General features: G+C 39.8%; 1 protein-coding gene across 4 annotated transcripts in view; it reads left to right on the top strand.

Moving 5' to 3' along the window:
* RARB (retinoic acid receptor beta) overlaps window positions 1–19,961 on the top strand; it is a 346,244-nt gene that overhangs the window by 39,296 nt on the left and 286,987 nt on the right. The gene's annotated exons all lie outside the window — the stretch shown is intronic.

Here is a 19,961-nt window from a genome sequence, read left to right as displayed (position 1 = left end):
TGCAGGAATTAGCTAAGAAAGAAAAAAGTTGAGTAGAAAAAAGAAATAGTTGGAAGGTCAGAGCTGTAAACTGAAGGCTTAAGCACCAAGGAAGGGATTTTATAAGATACTTTTCACTGATATTAATGGGACAGTGTGCTGGGTATTATCTGTGAAGTCAATTATATTTTGAACAAGTTCCTAGTAAAAAAAGTCTAGTTTCTGCTTTTTTATTGCTCCAACACTCAGTGTTACATACAATGGTAAAGATAGTGTTACGGAAAGTACATTGCGCAGAATTTTTGCTTTCGTAGTTAAAAATGAAATATGTATGCAGGCTATGCATGCAGAGCTGGTAAGCCAAAATTATGTCTGTAAGCTATTTCTGTACATTTAGCTTTAATGCTGATGCATATTTAATTGCTTGGCCTGTTTTCCCCACAGCAAGATGTGGCAGTCTTCCATTGAAGTCAGTGCCTGAAGTCTGCAGCAGCCCAGTTTGGTGTTTGTGCTTTGCCTGTGAAGTGCAACATCCACATCTGCAAGTAGCAGGTCGATGTAGTCTGGGGGAAAACCAAAAAATCCACTCTGCTTTCAGAGGGGTGTTTCTGCAGAGGGATTCTTGGTGGGACTGTAAATAGATCAGTTCACACTCTTAGTGGCTGTAATTTCTTCTCTGTGGTGGTAACAGGGATATACTTTATTTTTTTCTTGTGTGCAGATGCCATCTTCAACACAAAATAAATTCTTTTATGTTGCCTGTCTACTTAAACAAGCATAGAAAGCTATTTATGATTTATTGTATTGAAGTGTTTCTCAATTATGATTGTATTTTGACTTTCACTTCTAAGAGCTGACCTACACCAGTTTCTGTATTTCTTGTCAGAACGTGTTTGGAAAATGGAATCACAAGAAGCGATTAGTAATAATCTTGCTGAAAGATTACTCTGCATAGTTAAATCTCAGGTGCTTCGTCTGTGAAAGATGAGTATCATTTAATTTCAAATGGAAAAGCACCTATGGTTTCTAAGTGGAGTTTGAGTAGCTGTTTCATAGGAAATCTTTTTTTTTTTCATTTTACTTGAATTCAGTGTAACAGCTTAGATGGTCAGTACCAGTAATACAAGAGGGAGCAACAGGAAAAAAGCTTTGGATTCATGTATCCACAGAAAGGTATGTGTGAGCAGAGGAGGAATACAGCTTTGTGATACTGGCTGTTCTATTAGGTTGCATTTTCTAGGCAACTAAAGCAACTTTTTAATGCTGGAGATACCAAATGACTTTTTTTTTTCTTTTTTTCTCTTAGACTTGTGTCCTTTTGCGCTGTTTTCTGTAATTTGTGTAATACTATAGGTTCTTACTGTTTTATCAAAGAATAGCAGATTGTTTCATTTTAAGTGAAGAAATCCCTTCAGATTATACGTTTTCTGCTCAGCTGCAGATTAACAGTTTTATCCAGTCACAATTGTAGGGTATATTGCCAGAAGATAATTTGTTCCCTCTGTGTCTCAGTCATGCTTATTACCTTCATTTTATTATATACTTCGAGCCTGTGAAATTATTTCTTAACTGCATTTAAAGAGAGTTTGTGTAGACAGCAAAATTACTGTTCCCGCCCTCAGGATCAATTTGTAATGTGCTTTTATATAAATATTATGTGCTACATTTCAATATTGTTCATAGTCCAGAAGATAACTGCTGTGATGAGTCTTGCTTAAGAAGCATGGTGAAAACAGAGTCCATATGGAATTTGAAGGAAAAGGTACTTAATTAGCTGTGCTGTAATACCACTGTCCTGTCTCCAGCAGGACCGCGTGTGCCCCCAAAGCTGCTTCTTGCATGAGGGAAATAGCAGTTTTAGTACAGCCTTTTATTAAATGTATTCTGGGTTTTTCTGGGGAGCAGAGAGTAGTCATGAAATGAGGATGCAATTTAAGAAAAAAAAAAAAGACACAGACTTAGAAAGATTCACAAGGGAGGGAATAGGAGAGAAACCTAAAAGGAGAAGTAAAAGAGATATTGGTGGACAGTCAGGCAAAGAAATCGAGAAAGAGAGAAAAAAAAATTCACATAGTCTTAAAGAAGACTGAAGGAAAGAAAGCAAAGAAGGGAGAATTGTAAGAATACAGAACAAAATGAGTTGCAAACTGTCAAATCACGCACCCAGACATATTACTCTGTTAACACTGGCCTGCTCTTCTTCACTATTTCCTTTTTCCCCTCTTCTCCTGTCACCTATACTGGAAAAATAGTTCAGTAGAATGAGACTACGAGGGCAGTGAGCATTGCAGCTCAGAGGTGACTTAATGTCTTTATGTTGACTGCCGTATGTACGTTTACTTAGGTTACCAAGGAGATATGCTCACATGCATTTACTTATTTCATTACCATCTTTCAATTTTATGCTGAGTAGAAGCGTCATTGGAGCTTCAACAGAGCACTCCTTTTTTTACCTGCATGAAACATCTGGGTGGGAAAAGAGGGTATGTCTAGCGAAACCTGATACATGATAGCCCCATAATTGGGGGCATAATTTTTCACCGTTCCTGGTGAATGGATGTCATATTTTGAAACATGAGCGTGTGGAAGCGTTGACCTTTGCCACCTGAGGTAAGCTGAATTTTGTAGGCATGGGAGCCACACTCCAGAGGGATGAGTAGAGTACAGCACACTGCTAAATTATGGTTCAAAATAAGAAACAATACAATATTGTCTGTATTCGTATGTTTGCTTATCATTAGCTTTGCTACACATAAAACCACAATTTCCCAGTGCTGCATTTGAGATACGAGCAAGATCTCCAAGGTCTCATTTGTTAATTTTATAATTGCAGTTAGTTTATTTTCTTTATCCACATGACTTTCCCTCCAGTTCCTCTGGATGCAGTACTATGGATTTTCAGGATATTGTTGCACTGTATAATGCTCTATGAGATAAAAGGGAGCCTTAAAGTGATCAAAAATTCACACTCCTTAATGACTTTGCTGAAATGATAGGAAACCTGAGTTGTTCCAGCACTGTTAAGTCCTGCTAGGCTCATAAATATTTGTGGCTTTGATTCCTATTTAATGTAAAGGGTCTTTATATTTCTTGGCAGTATAAGTGAGCCTTTAAATAGGAGCAATTTTGTAACCTGAACCGTTGGTCCGTGTTGGAGAGGTGCTCACGTGGGCGGCATCGGTGTCGGTGTGCAGGACCGGGCCAGGCGGTGTTTTGCAGCGTCCCGGAGCGAGGTGCCCTGCCTGACCTGCGCTGCTCTGGTGCTGGCAGGGTGCTGTGGTGTGCCTGTGTTCCACACTTATAATTGGTTTAATTATTGCAATTGGAGATATTGTCTTACCCTGTTGATTGCATGTGTATTTTGTGGTCCTTGGTGTGACTTTCTTTTTTACTAACTCCCTTTTTATTAATAGGTATTTATGTTTTGTGATGTTATTCAGGCAGTGCATGTTGTACGTTATAAAGAATAATTTGTTCAATTACAGTAGTTTGTTTGGGGTTGAATCTGTGTATCATTCCTCCTTTTGTCTTCAGTCCATCTGAAGACAAAATTCAATGTCATTCAGTCCATTGAATGAAATCTTTTATTTCCTTCTGTAGCTGTGCATGTCTGTGTGTCGGCTTTCCCCAGCCTTACCCTGAGTGCCTGTTGTGAAACTCATTGAGGTTGATCCCGGTCCCTGCGGTTTAATGCTCTCACTGCAGCTTTACGAGGTCACCACAAATCATGCCTTCCTCCAGGTTCCCCAGTGCCCGCGGCTAATGCACACTCTTTGACGTCTACTGCTTAAACATAGTTAAATGTTAATACAGTAATAATTTAATACTGTTAATACATCATGTGTTCTGTAACATCATGGGACTTTGGGTAGTCTGTGCTTTGCAGGGTCAGATCGTGCCACCCGTACTGACTTGGAAGAACATCTCACTCCTTCCTTCTTGAAGTTAATGCAACTGCATGAGGAGCACGTTTCGCTGAAGAACCAGTCCTAGGGTTGTCTTAATGCTACTGGTTTGGCATGCTGCTCTCCGTTTCCCGGGAAGCTTGCTTTTGCTGGAGTATGTGTTAAATACTGTACACTTGGCTTCATAATACATTTTGGACTAAGACTTGTGGCAATTTATTAAAAATAACTTCCACCCTTGGTGACTGTCCTGCAGAGCTTAGCTCACTGCTGTTCAGTCTTCTCCAAGCTTCAAAACCTACATTTTTGTTCTCATAATATGTAAGTGGAAACATTAGTCTTGTCTTAAATCTTCAAAATTAAGTATAAATTTTATCTGTGGGTTTTCACAGAATGTGACTATTTGAAATGGTGTGTTGCTTTTATAAGCTGGTACAAGACATTTGTGATATATCCAGAAAGTAGTTTGTCAGAACTATCAGATGACGAGCTATGTTAAAAGACTTTTCAGTATTAGCTTGTTCTTGTAATTGCAATTACAGTTTTAAGCTCTTTGGTTAACTGTGTGTTCTTGAGAGACATGGTATAAGTTTGTTTCTGCAGGATGTGATTTTTCACATGATTATTATTTTTTTTCCCTTAAAAAAATGGTGTTTTGAAATGACATCTTTTTACAGACTGGCTGAAAATACCCTTTTCAGTAAAATTGCACCCTGCATGGGTGTGATGCCTTTTACTCTCGTTTCCTTCTCTAGAACATGGAGGACAGCAGCACCCAAGGGGATCGATGGTAAGGAGGAATGGGAAGCTCGGACTGAATAGGCAGGGAGAGTTTATGTCTACTGGAGCAAATTCCTGCCTAGAGCTTAGGCTGGCACCTGTAACTTCTGTTTCTGTCCTATGAGGAGGTGCATATGCACAGCCTCCTTGGGGAGTGCCTCCTAGTTATGGCCTCGAGGACAACAGCGTGGTAGCTACTCCTTGCGATCACGTAACAGAAGGCTGCGTGTTGAGCCTGAAGAATCAGTCCTCCTACTGACCCAAGTGGCTATCAGTGTGACATAATTTAATAGACATTCTGTTTATAATTTTAAAAAATTCTAGAAAGTCAGTCGGGAAGCACAACATCAGGAGGGCGTTGTTGCCAGGGGTTATAAAGTTAGATGCTAAGAAGTAAGAAAATAACAGATGTAAGATATCAACAACTTGAATTCAGTGCCAGTGCATATGGATGAGGCTATTGGTTGCTGCTGTAGTAATTTGTTAAAAAGAACGATGGACTGAGAATCTCATCATAGCTCACTCAGATCTTCAGGCCAGACTACTGCACCTTCTTCACTTCAGCTCCTCTAGGAGAACCCCGTAGTGTTCATACGCACATATGTCTTCCATGGAAAAGGCTTCAGCTTCTGGCTAAACTTGAATACATGGGCAAATTTTGATACCTGTGAGCCTGGATTTTTGAGCTGCGTGGATAAACTTTTGATCTTGCTGACTGGTAGTAGATAAATGTGGTTTCTAGGCTGACACACAAAATATACATTGACAGTCAAGCAGTAATTTCTCTAGTATTGACGAGCTGCTTAGGGTTAAGCATGTACAGAAGTGGTGTGCTCTGCCATGCTAGTCACCCGCTTTTCTGGCAGATTAGTTTGTCTGTAATTAATTTACAATGGCATTAGCTTAATTTTTAAGGATCCAGCCATAATGGATTTTAAAATAATTTTTTTGGATCTCGTAATAGCAGGATTTTTTTTGTAGACTTGCTGTATTGCATTGATTTACTATTTGGTTGTTGGTATAGAGTTAGAAGTACACTGCTTCCACCACACAGCAGAATTCCCATATATAGGACTGTACCTGATTGGATGTCTTGTATTCATACATTTTCATTGATTTTTTTATTCTGGATGGATTTAAAGATGCCAAGCATAAATGCACTGAGCTGCAAAACTGTGGACTAAGAGCTTTGGGCTGAGGTGTGTCAAGATGATAACTTCTTGTTTTTCAGAGTTTTGCTATATCCTAGATGCTGAACTTGCACTGAAAACGATACGGATTCAGGATCAACCTTTGCTGTTGGTGCATGAGTGAAGCACCAGACTGTAAAGTCTGAATCTTGCCTGAAGTCCCCTGGCATCTCAGTAATAACAATAAATAAATAATAACAGCTGTAGGGTGGCATGGAGACAAGGAATCATGTGTGTGTTTTTGTATTTATGTGTGTGATAAAATCTGTATATCCAAAGATTGACTTGTCCATAGAGGCTCTTTTTTTGGCTGGAAAAAGCTTTTGATTTCTTGCAGAAATCAAGAATTAATTCAGCCCTTTCTCATGAACTTGAGGGGTGGATCCAATAAGATGATTACTTACCTATGTCGTAGAGGAAAATAATTCCACTTGTGAATAGGTACCAGAAATACCTGCTTGTTTTTTGAGCACTCCAAAAATAATTAACCAATCTCAATACCTCAGCTTCCAAGCCCGCTTACAGTCAAAGCCAAAAATAGATATGGTTTGATTTGCTTTAAAGACTGATATTCTAAGTTATTGGGAAGGTGAGGTAATGCATTGTTTTATGCTTAAACATGATTTTGGAAACCTAAATATGATCCAAATGTCTAATAACAATATTAAATATTAATATTTTGAAAAATTTAATACATTTAAATATTAAGTACCTGTGCCGGAGAACAAATTGCAGAGTTGAATACTTATATTGGTAACATGGTTAATTTGAGTGGTTCTTGTCATTCTTGTGTGTAAGTGTGAAAGAGGTATTGAGTGTACATGTGAGGTCAGGACTGTTTAAGTCATGAACACTTTTTAAAAATGATTACGTATTTAACTGTGGGGTGGATGGCACTTTCTGAAACAACAAAACAGAAATCACCCAGTTAATAAGAATAAAAAAGGGAGATCAGATCGCCGTAATCTGTTTAGCCGATTTTTCCTCATAAGGAATGTGAAACGTGTTCTTGCATTGCTCATTCATGGCTCTACTTTGGTGTAGGAAAACAGGTGATAAATTAAAACCTGTGTGTATTTTGTCGCTGTAAATCATCTTACAAAAAGTCTTGACCAGCAGAGGGCTTCTGTCCCTGGGAAATAATCCCTCATGCCGTTACTGCCAGAGAAGAGGAGCTTTCACCACACACCTTTCTGTTGAGGTTTTCCTGCTCTTGTGGTCCTGCGGCCCGGTGAGCTCCGGGGAGCTGCACAGCGTCCCGCAGCCTCCTTCGCTTGCCTTCAGGTTACACGTGATGCAGTCTCATCTCCTTAGGGCAGGTGAAAACACAGTCCTCCTGCAGTTTTAATTATGTTAAAATGCTTTTCTTGTGGAGTTGTAAATGTGGGGACAGGGAGGGATGTTTCTAAGATCCGCGGAATCTAGACTGTGGGATAAATACAGTATTGGTGGCCAGCTTACAAAAAGGTCTATCTGGTTTTATACCACACCAAAGCTTTATTCTTTTCATGCTGCTCTGGTACAGAATGGCATTTGATAATCAAATTCTGCTCTATTATCATTTATGCCCTTAGCAGTGTGATAGGTGTAGACGAATGTGGGTGCACTCAAGCAAGCTTCTGTAATGGCCAGAGCACTGGTCTTATACTCTGCTAGAAATGTGTTTTGAATCTATCTTGCTGCCTGTTTACTAAATATTCTTCTAGACACCAGAGTTTCACATTTTACCTGGCAGGCATTAGTCTTTCTTTTGGCTTGGTTTTGCATTCCTTTTATCTGCTTTATCTAGAACTCGTCTCTGTTGCTTATTCTGTAGCCACGATGTGCTAAACAGCCTGAAGTCAAATATTGCCACATAGACCTCTCTTCTTAAAATACCATTAACCTTGCTTGGTGCTGTGAACCACCCAGTCAGAACCAAGCCTTTCAGCTGGGTGACTGGCAGCATATGGAGAGACAACCTCTTTTGGACACATTTGGTTAAAAAGATAGTGTTTGTTCTGCCTTGCTCTGTTCAGCAGTGCCTTTTTTTCCTCAGCAGAATTGGAAGATAATAGGATTTTAAAGGGTGAGTAATTGACCGATGACCACTTCCAGCTGTAGCATTTTTCTTCATATTCTGTGGTCTCAGTGCTAAGGTGAGGCGCAGCCTGATTTCTTATTTCCACAGCTCGCTGCACTGAATCCCGTGGTAGCTGGGATGTTTTGCTGGCAGCACAGGGGAAGCAGAAAGATGTGTAACTGGTCTGGGTTGGGGTTTTAAAATTGTTTTGTTTTAATTGCATTGTGTATCTATAAGGATAATATGTGCTATCAGATGCTAAAATATAACCAAATAGATGCAAAATTGGTTTTATTGCTGATACCAAAATTAAATTTGTTGAAAATTCCATGTATTTTAATACCTCCTTTTTTGATTCCCTCCCCCCTAGAAATAAGCTTTTTTTTTTTTTCCTGCAAAGTTGTCTTTTTGGTGCAGATATTCATGTTACGTGTTGATGACTGCACTGCAGCAAGATGAAGGCTGGAGGTTGTAGATGCTCAGGAGCACAGCTGAGTGACGGCTTCTGCTGCCAAGAGAGGTTTGGGAACTTGGGAAGAAGATAGCAGTAACAGTTTAAAGCTTTGGTCATCATGGGGGAGGTTTGCAAGGACAGGAGTCAAACAGCTTAATCACCCAGAGGGGAGTGAATGAATACTTTTCTCCTTTTTAATGAGGATTTATTTTTTATTAGATGGTAGTGGCTGTTTTCCTGTTTTCATTTCATCGTTTCCGCTTTTTAGCTCTTTCCCCAAGCTTCCCTCCCTCTCTCCCTCCTCTCTATTGCCTCTCGCTTGAGCCTGGATGGCTGTGACAGTAAACGACCATTTGATGAGTCTTTCCTCACCATCCCCCCGTGTCTAATTTAGCAGGGAGTGCTCTTGAGGTGGGTGGTACCTCTCTGCTTAGCAGGGTTTTAGACAGACTCGGCCCCTCGTGATGCCCGCAGACAAAGGACGTGTTTATCAAGAACACGAGGAAGCTGCGCCAGTTTCACTTGGAGTTAGTTTAGCAGTGACTTGGTCAAAGTACTCCTGAAAACCTGCCTGGAGATTCTCCCTGCAGCTTGGGAGGTCTATTTAAATATACTTTAGATTGACAGATTATCAATATAAAACAATTTATTTGTTTATGAATTACCATATTTATGTTGTCCTTAATATTGAAATGTGTGTCTAGGTATTTTTTTATCAGTTTTATAGATCAGTGTAAGGCACATAGCTGGTCTAGAGCCGCATTTTTAAATCAGAACCAAGGGTGTCAGAGTATTTGATAACCCCTTTTTTTACGTTTACTGTGTCTACATAAGAAAATAGTATCGAAACTGAAGCAGTTTGTTGTTTTCTGGTTATTTGGATCCTCATTGTCTTTGCTTTGGTATCAGTTTTGATGCATTCTGTAAACACTTGTTAGTAATGTAAGGATGTGTAAGTGCATAGCAGTTTTAGTGCATCAGGGTATTAGAAACTGTTCTCAGATTGCCCTCTTAGTCTGTTAGGAAGTTTAAAGATTGTACTGGTAGTATATGCATTAGTGTTTTGTAAAACGTGCATATTAAATGCAATGTGAGTATATTTTGCCTTTCCTGAAGTAATTCAGAATAAATGAAAGCACTTGCAACTGAACACTTGGACGTTTTGATGGAAAAGAAACAGAAAGCACGTTGTTGTAAAAAAAATGTATAATGATTGAACTTTGTGCATCCCTTACCTCAGTGAGTTACTTGCTGAGTTTAAAAGGTCAAATAAATTAAAAGACAAATTAATGTTAACATGTTGATGAACTACTTACTGACTTTAATTGTAACTGTAAAAATGGATACCCTGAGGCAGATTTAAGCAGTAGCAACTAACATTGTTATGATAGCCTCGGGAAGCAAGTGTAACAGACAGGATGTTTTGTAATAAAACTGTAAAACAATTAAAATAGCTGCACAAAGCATGCTGCTTTTTAGCCTGTCCAGAGGAAGAGGCTGCGAAGGGAGTGTCAGCCAGTCACAGCATCACGGTTGTTATAAATTGCCATCTACTTTTGGAAGGGGCAAAAGATGGATAACAAAGTCGACAAGTAAATACATGCTACATAAATATGCATAAATCCATTACCATCTGCCACATTGTCCAATTTGACTGGGTTGTCTTTCTGTGTCTACCACATAAATCAGTTTAAAGCAGTTTCCCTCAAGCAATATTTGCTGTAATGAATGGGTGAAAGATCTACATTCTTGAGTTGTGACTGTAGTTCTGGTATATAATACAGAAAATACCGTATTTACCATTTTCTCAAAAAAAGAAAGCTGTAGTCAAAAGATTTATTTGACTCTGCCGCTACTAAACTTTGCGTTAGTCTTTGGAAGCCAAGCCAGGAAGTGAAATTATCAGGCTTTTTGCTTGGCTAGGAATTTTGAGTGGTTTATTTTATACAATCACTACTCCAGACAGTAAGTAAAGATTAGAAATGTCAGCCTCTAAATGTACTGGTTTTGTATCACAGCATTATGGTCATTTAAAGTAATAATTTTTCATAAAGTTTCATTCCTTGCTTGGTAAGCAAACATAGCTCATAGTGCGGCTGTTCATTCTTTGTGTCGTGACTGTGATATGTCTCAGTTTAGGTCCAAGTAGTTTTATTTTTCTGTCCTGTATATGTATAGCACACTTGCATTTAATCTTTTATCCAGATGTGGCCTCCGTCTCTTTAGGTTCAGCTTGCACGATTTTCCTACATCCTGTTCTGGATTTCTCCTAATAGCTACGACTGTAGAATCACTGTGCTCTGCCCTACGTTCATCTGGGCTTGGTTTCTTTTACACAGAGGCTGCTTTACACTGTTCTGGCAACGAAAAGGGGCCCCAGTGAGCATGGGACTCAAAACCCAGCTGGCTTGTCTTATTTTGTGTGACTTACTGAATAGATTGCACCAGGATAGATAACATTTGTTTGTTTATTTTTTCATGCAAGAAGAAAGTATTAAAATTTCCTTCTTTGCTTGTTAGTTTTAAGATTAAATCTCTAAAATAAAAATTGTGAGTTGTTTTTATGTACTCTTATGTTATTTTTTTCTTTCCACTCTCTTCCTAGTTTAGAGATTTGTAATCACTATTGGAAGAGTTTATAGTCTTCTGATTAAGGGTATACGTTAAGACTTCACATCGAGATATTCTTTCTGGTAAGAGGTTTTATTCTTAATTCATGATGGAAAAAAGACAAATCTGGGTTTTCATTTGCATTCTTTTAAAGAAGCTGGCATGAGCTTGTATATGAAACAATCTAATAACCCATCTTCTCTCTGCAAATATTTGCCTCTGGTAAGTCAAAGGTCAAAAATCTAAAATGTCTGTCAGGGTACTTCTGTGGAGCTTTGTAAATCACTTAAGTATTTTTAAATCTGTATAATTAGGTGTCCTTTAGTAGGTTAGAAATGTAACTTTGCATTTCTGGTTTGTAAGAATCACACATTTGTGGTGTAAGAAAGTGACTTGCAATACAGTAATAAACTTATTGGAAAAGCAATTTCTAGGTAGTACTAAAGCATTTTTTTGATGCGGTGAAGATTTTGTAGTGTTAGAAAAATAGCTTCTAATAGAAAACACAGCTTCACCCCTTAATATAGCAGAAATTTAATGTTAAAACTAGAAATTAATCCACTTGGAAAGAAAAGTGCAAGAGTAGGATTCATTTTCACTTCAGAATAGCTGTCTAAGCGTTAGACATCACATATAAGCTAGTTGTTGAGCCCTTTGGCTCAGTCATGGAAGGTAAGGGGCCCTACAGAGAAGGAATGATCTCATCTAAAGAGACGTGTCCAGTAAAGGTGGGATATGTTTTCCCTGGGAGGTCAGACTGGCTGTGTTGGCTGGGGAGGGAGTCTACACTTTTTGAATAACTTGTAGTTGACTAGTGCTGAACTGGCTGAATCCCACCCTTAGTGATACGAGCTTCAGTGGTCTGCATTTTTTTTGTGTGCATGACAGTGCATAAATCTCAGTGGGGTACTTTTTGTGCATGTGAGGGGAGGGAAGAGTGTGCTCATAATTTTAAAAAATTCTAGATTTTTAAAGATAGAATATTAATCTACAATATACTAATTTTCAGGGGGCTTTTGTACAGCTGAGGGTATGGCTTAAACTAAAGATTCCTCTAAAAAACGAACAAACAGAACCCCTGCCTAACTGCATGTCTTAAGTCTCTGTGTCGTCTTTGTTGACTGACTGATACATGAAATAATAGACCAAAGTATAAAGTTTTTGTTTGAGAAAAGGCCCTTTTCCAATCTAAAGCGACTCTTTCATCACTTCTGTGTGTTGACTGGTTTCCTTTGAGCACGTTTTGTATGCACTTAGAGGAGAGAAGATAGTCTGGCAACTACACATCCAGGCAGGAAACCTTCTATTTCCAGATCTGCCCCAGGCTTCCTGTATGGCTGAGGAACTGATCCTGCTAACCGGAGCTGGGAAAAAAAGGAGAGAAAAAAAGAAAGCTTGTTTTTGTGTGTAAGTTTTCAATGCAGTAGTTTTGCTGCTGGTTTTCTTGTTCATAAGATCTAATACTTACCTGCCTAGCAGGGTGTTAAGGTGGTGGATTTTCTGACGAGCCTCAAGTGCTTTCCTGCAGGATGCTGTATGCAGGTAGAAAAGAACTTTTAACTGTTACTGCACTAGTAATCCTCAGGCAAGACTCGAGGAAATTTGTGCAGGGTACCAACCTCTGAAGCGATCTTGCTCCCTGCCCTTGATAATGAATTAAAAAGACGAAACCCTCCTTAGAAATGAGGTAATTCATTATTATTTTCGAGCAGCGATGGCAGGAAATGGGAAGAAAACAATTGCTCTGAAAACAATTTGAATGTTGCTCCAGACAAATAAAAGACCGAGGCGGTGGCTGACCTCTCCTGACAAACAGCTGGAGCCAAAAATGACCATGGAGTTGTCGCTTAAGGACTTAATGGAGGAGATCTTTCAAATCAAAGAAACAGTAAACAAGGTAGATGGAGCTTTTACAGAGGTTAAAATTGAGATAGCTCAGATGAAAGCCAGGCAAAATGAAATTAAAGAAAAGGTGAATCAACAGCTCCGCGTGTGTGAGGATGAATTGCTTACGTTAAAAGAGACTTCTAATCAAATCAAGTTTCTGGAATGATCTTTGAAGTATCAGGAGAATAAAAGGAGGAAAATCAAATTTGAGACTGGATACCTAGAAACGGCTTGAGGGACATCACCCAGGGGGAGGTTGTGAAAATATTGTACTGGAGCTGACAAAAATGAACGCTGAGAGAGGCCTCTGAGGTGGAAAGGTTGCACCTGAGCTTCCTCGCGGGTGCGCAGTAGACGTCAGCCCCTTGTATCGGAAACGCTGGGCTCACCGCGTGTATAGCAGATGATAGCGGTAAAGCTTGCTGCTGTTCAGATCACTCTCACTAGATCTGAGCTGGACGTGGGCTATCTGCCATTGATGGTTTTACAGCCTCCCTGAATGTGGGGCCTGATTTATGGTGCCCTAGTGAAACGGGAGTGGGTTATTGCATGACAATATGGCAATGACGGGATGAACCAGTCGGACCATCCTGGGGCTCAGGAAGGTACCTTTTCCTACTACTAACAATTGCAAAGACATTGTATTGTGCAGAACTGCACTCACCTCTAAAACACGGTGACCTGTTTAGGAGTTATTGTGATAGGCTGGATTATCTACACATTATTTTAAGAAATACTGGAAAAGAGTATACAGGAGGGTATTCCTCTCCTAGTTCCCCATTTTGGTACTGATTCTGCCAGTGTGGTGAAATATAGAGCAGACAAGGAAGAATGATGCTCTGTGATGGTTGACTCTTCACTGACGGAACCTTGCATCAGCAAAAAAATTAAGGATACCCTTCTAGGTTCAGCTTGAATTGAGGTCAGGCAGCTAAGAATAACATGAGTTTGCTCTAAACTTGATCCTGAAGTGCTTAGTTTGCAACTAAGTCCAACAAATACAGAAACTTAACAAGAAAGGGGAAGAGCAATTCTGCAGAAGGGAAACCTGTTTGAAATATCTAGGCAAGAAAATGGTAGGATGGAAACCTAAAATGAAGGTGAGATTAACTTGGCATCAAGTGTTGTTGCTCGTCTTGGACTAACCAAAAGTTGCCACCTTGTTTAAGGGTACTTAATGAGAAAGGTAGAGTAGTTCAATTTAACACTAGTATTTTGTTTGTTCTTGGAGATTTCTGCATGTATGCAAGAATCTTCATTATTCCTTTTCAGATTTATTTACCTTTTAATACTTCATTAATTTTTGCTGGCATTTACAGCAGACTTTTTTTACTTTTAGTTCTGCCAATTTCAACGAAAGTGGGTGAATTGGTTTAGAAACAGTATGTAGTGATTCAAACACTTAGTCACAGTAATCAGTGTGTTTCGCTAACTTGGTTTTTGTTTTTGTTTTCGTCTTTGCTCTTAATGATTCATGCCGAAGTAGATATCATGTGATGTCCTCTATAAAAATCTACAGCCATCTTTTAGAAGTTCCGTCCGTCTTTCCGTCCGTCTTTCTGTCCATCTTTCCGCCTGTCTGTCTTTTCCAGCCAAGCAATGGCAAACAAATATTGCAGACACAAATTGGAGGTTTCATTTGACTGCAGATTTTGGGTGCTGAGATAAATCAAGCATTCCATTTTCTTGATGCTGACTATTTACTTGCAGCTACGTTGGGTTCTTGGGTAAGGCAGTATATTTACTGTTGAGAAAAGAAACTCCTCAAGTGGCAAGGAATGCTAAAAAACAGTCAGGGGAGACAAAGGAGCAGGCTCCGAGGAGCTGATACTTTTCCTTGTTTATTGGTTTTTGGGATCACTATTGTATCTTCCTACAAGCTAGAAAGAACAATGAGACCAGTTAGTAGCATTGTTGAACATGATCCTAATGAGAAAGGTTTTTCCCACTGGATCAAACTGGAAGTGTAGCTTGGGGATTTAACAGTTGGGAGAACTGTTGTTAGCAGATGTGCCAATCTGAATAGCTGTGTGAGAGTTTACCCCTTATTTACAGAACTCCAGTCAGTCAGTTTTGTTAAAATAAAGATTGTAAATGTCTTCTCCTGGAGATTCTGAATGGCATTATTTAGTGGGCTGATGTGTTGTGCAGCAGTAGTCCCAAAGAAGTTGAGCGAGACATCAGAACTTTCCTTTCAGCATCACCTTATAAGAAGGTACTGCTGAAGGTGAACTGTAGTGAATTCAAACTCCAGAATGAAGAAAATAGTCTTCAAATATTTGTGTAGATCAGTTTGTTTTAGGGAAGAGCTACAAAGCATATTGTGGGTTTGGGAAATGCGCTAAAATGCTGTGCTTACAAAACCAAAGACTTCACAAAAGTCACTCTTAAAAGGGTCACAGGAAAGGTCAGTGCATTTCTAGGTCTACATTTGTAGGATGGTGTTGTAGTAGATTTTTTTCTGTTTGTTTCTTTCCTCCTGCTGTTACTTGCAGGTAATGCAGTCTCTTGAGTGCCTTGAAAATTGGCTTCAATCAAAATGTTTTTCTTTGCAGTTAATTGGCTTCCAAGTTTGTGTTTCATCTTACACCAGAAATAGGTTTAGGTACATCTCTCTTAATTTACAGATTTCTGGATAGGTACCCTATGTGAAGTAGTGCAAGAAACTTCCATTGTTCGGACACTTTTGAAAATAAAATATTAGCATTGGATTTCTTCACCTGGATCTTGAATGTAACAGATGAAGCAAAATTGTGTGGTATAGAAATTTGCCATTTTAGTTCCACTCCCAAGTTTGCAGGCAAATTACCTTATACCTATTTGGCTGTCTAGCTAAAGGGGCCTTATAAGAAAGATAGGGTCAAACTTTTTAGCAGGGCCTGTTGTGATAGGACGAGGGATAATGATTTTAAACTAACAGAGGGTAGATTCTATGGTTCTGTAGATGTGAGACTGTATATAAAGCTAGACTAAATATATATTTATATTACGTAGTTTTTAATTACAGTAGACACTAGAGCTGTACCTAAATCGTGGGAACTCTTGTAGCTGTGGTAGGCAGGACTGTAAGAGGCTGGGTGATGTTAGACAGCTTTCCCTTATTTTTTAACTGGTCATTGCTGTGAGGACAGCAACTCCACGATGTTCAGATCTTTTCATCAATGAATAAAACATGATTTTTTTTTTTTTTTTTTAACTTCAGTAAGTTGCATTCGGACTGTATTACTGTACTGGTAGCTGTTTCAGTTGCCTATATTCTAGAATACAGAACATTTGGGGATGTTTTTTGTAGTAGCCTTACCCTGGTACAATGGCTAGATGCATTCTTGAAATCTCCAGATTTCATTCCATGGCACAGTTGTGACCATTTAGTGCACTTATGCCCGGGAAAACTGCATTCGTGGAAGTGCTTTTCAGTGTGTGCTCCGAGTCACAAGGCAAGACAGAACAAAGCTGCGTGCTTTGGGAGTGGTACAGCAGGTGTTGGCCGCTGCTGTGCAAGCCATTGCTGCAGTCTCCCTTATTTTCTAGTTCCTTACGGAGAGCTGAGGTTACTCCGAGCTCAGGGGGTAGTCACAGGCTTTAGCGACTCAGCCATGGACCAGCAGTCCTGGAATGACTGTGCAATGAGTAAAGATGGGTCTCCTTCGCAGTCAGAAAAGTTTTCTGACTAATTGTCTTCTAGTGCTTGGACACCCTAAAACTATGAGGCAGAGCCTCAAAAATGGTCTTGGTGGTAGCTTCAAAAGGTAGGCACATCGCTAAACAGGGCTGTCTTCTGCATGCATCACCAGTGGTGTGGAGAGAACCCTGGATGGCAAGCACTGAGTACCTTGACACCAGTAACTCAAATGCCCTCAGTCCAGGAACTTCTGATAGCCCCCTCAGCTCTTTGGGAAAACAGAGGAGGAGTCTGACAGCTACTTAAGAAGAGTGACCTGTTGCTTGCTTGACGTAACTGAGTTAATTTCCATCTGGAGTGTGAGCAGAGGTTCTCTAGGTTCGTGAAGGAGTGGGGAGGCTATTGAAGCTGCCACGTCCCATTTGTCCGAGCTGCCATGGTCAGGAAGGGTCTCGAATATGGATGTAGTTTCAGCTGATGCTCTTCTTTTAAAGCAATTAACTAATTTTCACTCACATTTACCAACCAGTGCATCTGTATGGACAGCACATCTCAAACAAACTGGATCTGGTGCTGTTCTTTTTTGTGTGCTTTTCGTTGGTACAACTGACTCATTTTATGGCCCAACTCATGACGGACAGGAGAGATTTTCTAAATGATATTTAACGTAGTGTTCATGTGCAACAGGCGCGTAATCTTCAACTTCAGTGAATCCTTTCGTTTTTTTTCCTCCTTCCCTTCAAAGTGCTGAAAAATGACAGCTCAATAAACACACTGATTTGGTTTGGTTGGTTTTGGTATTATGAACTTTCAATGAAAAGGCAGTATCAGCTTGTGCTCGGGGATGTTACTGCATCGTGTGTTGTGCTGAGATATGCAGAAGCACTTGTAAAAGTGGACGTGGTAGAAACACAGGTAAAAGCACAGTGCCACCAGGAAATGAATGCTGTTGAATTTTTTTTATTTTATTTCAAGTAGATGGTCTGGTTTTCTTCACATGCAGATGAATTGCTGATTTTATTCAAGATGAATGAGGTGAATTTAAAATATGAAAGAGTACTTTTAGAAGTCTTCTTTGATACTGTAAGGTATCTAACTGGATAGTCAAAGCAGACAGGAATGTATTTATCTGTATTTTTTTTAAAGCAGACTTTATTTGTGTTTCATTTTCAAAGTGGCACTGAAATTTTTTTTTTTATGAGTTCAGCTTTCCAGTATGACACCATTGCTAGGTACTTCACACAGTAGATATAACAGCTGGGTTAATTAAACAGATATGTCACAGCACTGAAGCCAGTGCCTGCTGCCATTGTACACAGGCAGCCAAGAGCTACAGCAAACAGAGCCTTGCAGAAGCATCAGCAATGCAATACCAATTGTAGTAAAAAAACCAAGCTATGATATGAAAAATAGTAGGACAAAAAAATGATGCTTTGTGTGCATTAATTGCAAGTAAGTATAAAAAAAAAGGTAGAATGTGCAGTCATGGTATCGTAAAACAGTTATTAATGATTACGATAAATCAATAAACTGCATTTCAGATAAATGTTAACAGTCTCACTGTGGAATTTATGGAAGATTTTCTTTCCCTGTAGCCCTACAGCACGCTCCCCCTCTTTTTTCTCCCCCCTCCAATACTGAGACGTCTTAAGATGAGGTTAGAAAGATCCTTTAACATTTTCATAAGGAAGTTTTTTATCTCTAGTGTCTGGACCAAATTTGGAGACATCATCCTTGTGAGCTTCCTGTCTATTTACTGTCGACCATGACAGTTGTATGCCATAGCCCTGCTTCATCTCTGAAACACTGATGGATGCTGCTTTGTGCTTAAGATCTGCTCTGCTCATCTCAAAGGGGTCTGTATTTCAGTGACTGCCAAAGTATTCCTGTTACATGTATTACTTGTTTTCACAAGGTTCTAAAGATTCAGCTGTAACTGTTGAGGACAAAATGTTCTATGACTTCAGCTCATTGGAGACCCAGCGATGTAGATGTGGTGTAAATGAGGAGACGAGGTCATCTCAATGAGTATGATGGAAATTGTTAATAAATTGCAGATTTTTTTTCGCATGAAAGCATCAAAGCTCTATCTACAGCTGCTGGGAGGGCTACTGAGGACAGCAGCAAAAGCCAAACCTCCAGAAAGGATGGATATGGAGTAAATCCCAACACAAGCTCCTCTCTGTGGTTTGGAGGCTGATTGGCAGGTTTCCAAGGAGCAGATGGTGCCAGCAACATTTTGTTGTTTGTTTGCAAACTACTTGCAGCATTGCAGGGCGAGGGCAGCGTGGGGCTGGTCAAAATGGCAGTACTGCAGTGGCGGAAAATGGGAAGTCACGGCTGCTTGAGAGTGGCAACTGCTGAATTACACCTTGAAAATTATTCTTGGCACTTTCTTTATGAACAAGTATTGACCTGTTTGTCTTAGAAGTTAATGAAAGAGCCATGTAAACATTGTTAATTCTGCAATAAATTGTTCAGAATTGTATAGGAATAGGGAACTATTATTTTAAAATCAAACCCTATTGTGTGTGATATGGGGGTTCTCTAAGCATGTGGAGATGCCAAACATCAGATCTCTGGATACTTTTGGAGAATCTCTGTATAAATATATGAAAAGCCAAATTAGAAATCTGATTGCTGAGACTTGTTAGCTAGGGCGCTGCATGAGCTGGAAAAAACATCTTTTTTTTTATGAAGTCCCCAAATTCCTGTTTTAATTTTGTAACTTGTAAAGCAAACACTACCATAACAACCCTGGTCTCAATTCTGCAACCTCCCAGGCATGTGGGTAGCCATGTGCAAGTAATTAGATGTCGTGTTTGTACATTTGGGAAGATAGGGTTGCCCAGGTAGAAGACCATGGGGTGCCTGGAAGGAGGGAGGTGGAAAGCAGGCTGTGGCTTATGCAGGGCTTCTCCTCACTGGCATCTACATCCCCTTAACCATCATCCTGGGGACAGCCTGTCATCAGGGCTCTCTTCTCTGCCTTCAGAAACCTGGGGGGCAACGGTTGGGATGTCCTCCCTGTGTTTGCCCCGCACGCCCTGCAGGCTGCAGGCTTGGGCGGTCATCAAGACAAGTGTCCCTTCACACGCGGAAGGGTCCTCCGCTCGTGCCCTGCTCGGCTTCTGTTTGGAAATACATGTATTCAGAGTTAGTAAGGATATCCAAGGATTTGGGGTAGTTGGCCATGAAAGGGTTCATCTGAACATGTAACATGAAGAAAGGATGGAGTTTGAGGGGCGTTTGATGGGGTTTTGGGGGGCAAATACTATAAGTCATGAGAGAATTTGGACCTGGAGACTAAGGGAATAGTGCTAATAGTTTCAATTTTTTTGGCCATGGCTGGCTAATTCATAATTAGTGCTTTATAAAGTAACTAGGTTTCAGAAGGATGGAGTAGGATTTGGTGAATTATCTGGCACAACATAGCTGTGCTGCCTTAGGTAGTCGGCTCCACAAATCTGTG

Source organism: Opisthocomus hoazin, chromosome 4 (genome assembly GCF_030867145.1).
Source record: "Opisthocomus hoazin isolate bOpiHoa1 chromosome 4, bOpiHoa1.hap1, whole genome shotgun sequence".
Taxonomy (NCBI): Eukaryota; Metazoa; Chordata; class Aves; order Opisthocomiformes; family Opisthocomidae; genus Opisthocomus; species Opisthocomus hoazin.
The sequence above is the reverse complement of the archived record's forward strand: the minus strand, read 5'-3'. Positions and strand labels throughout refer to the sequence as shown.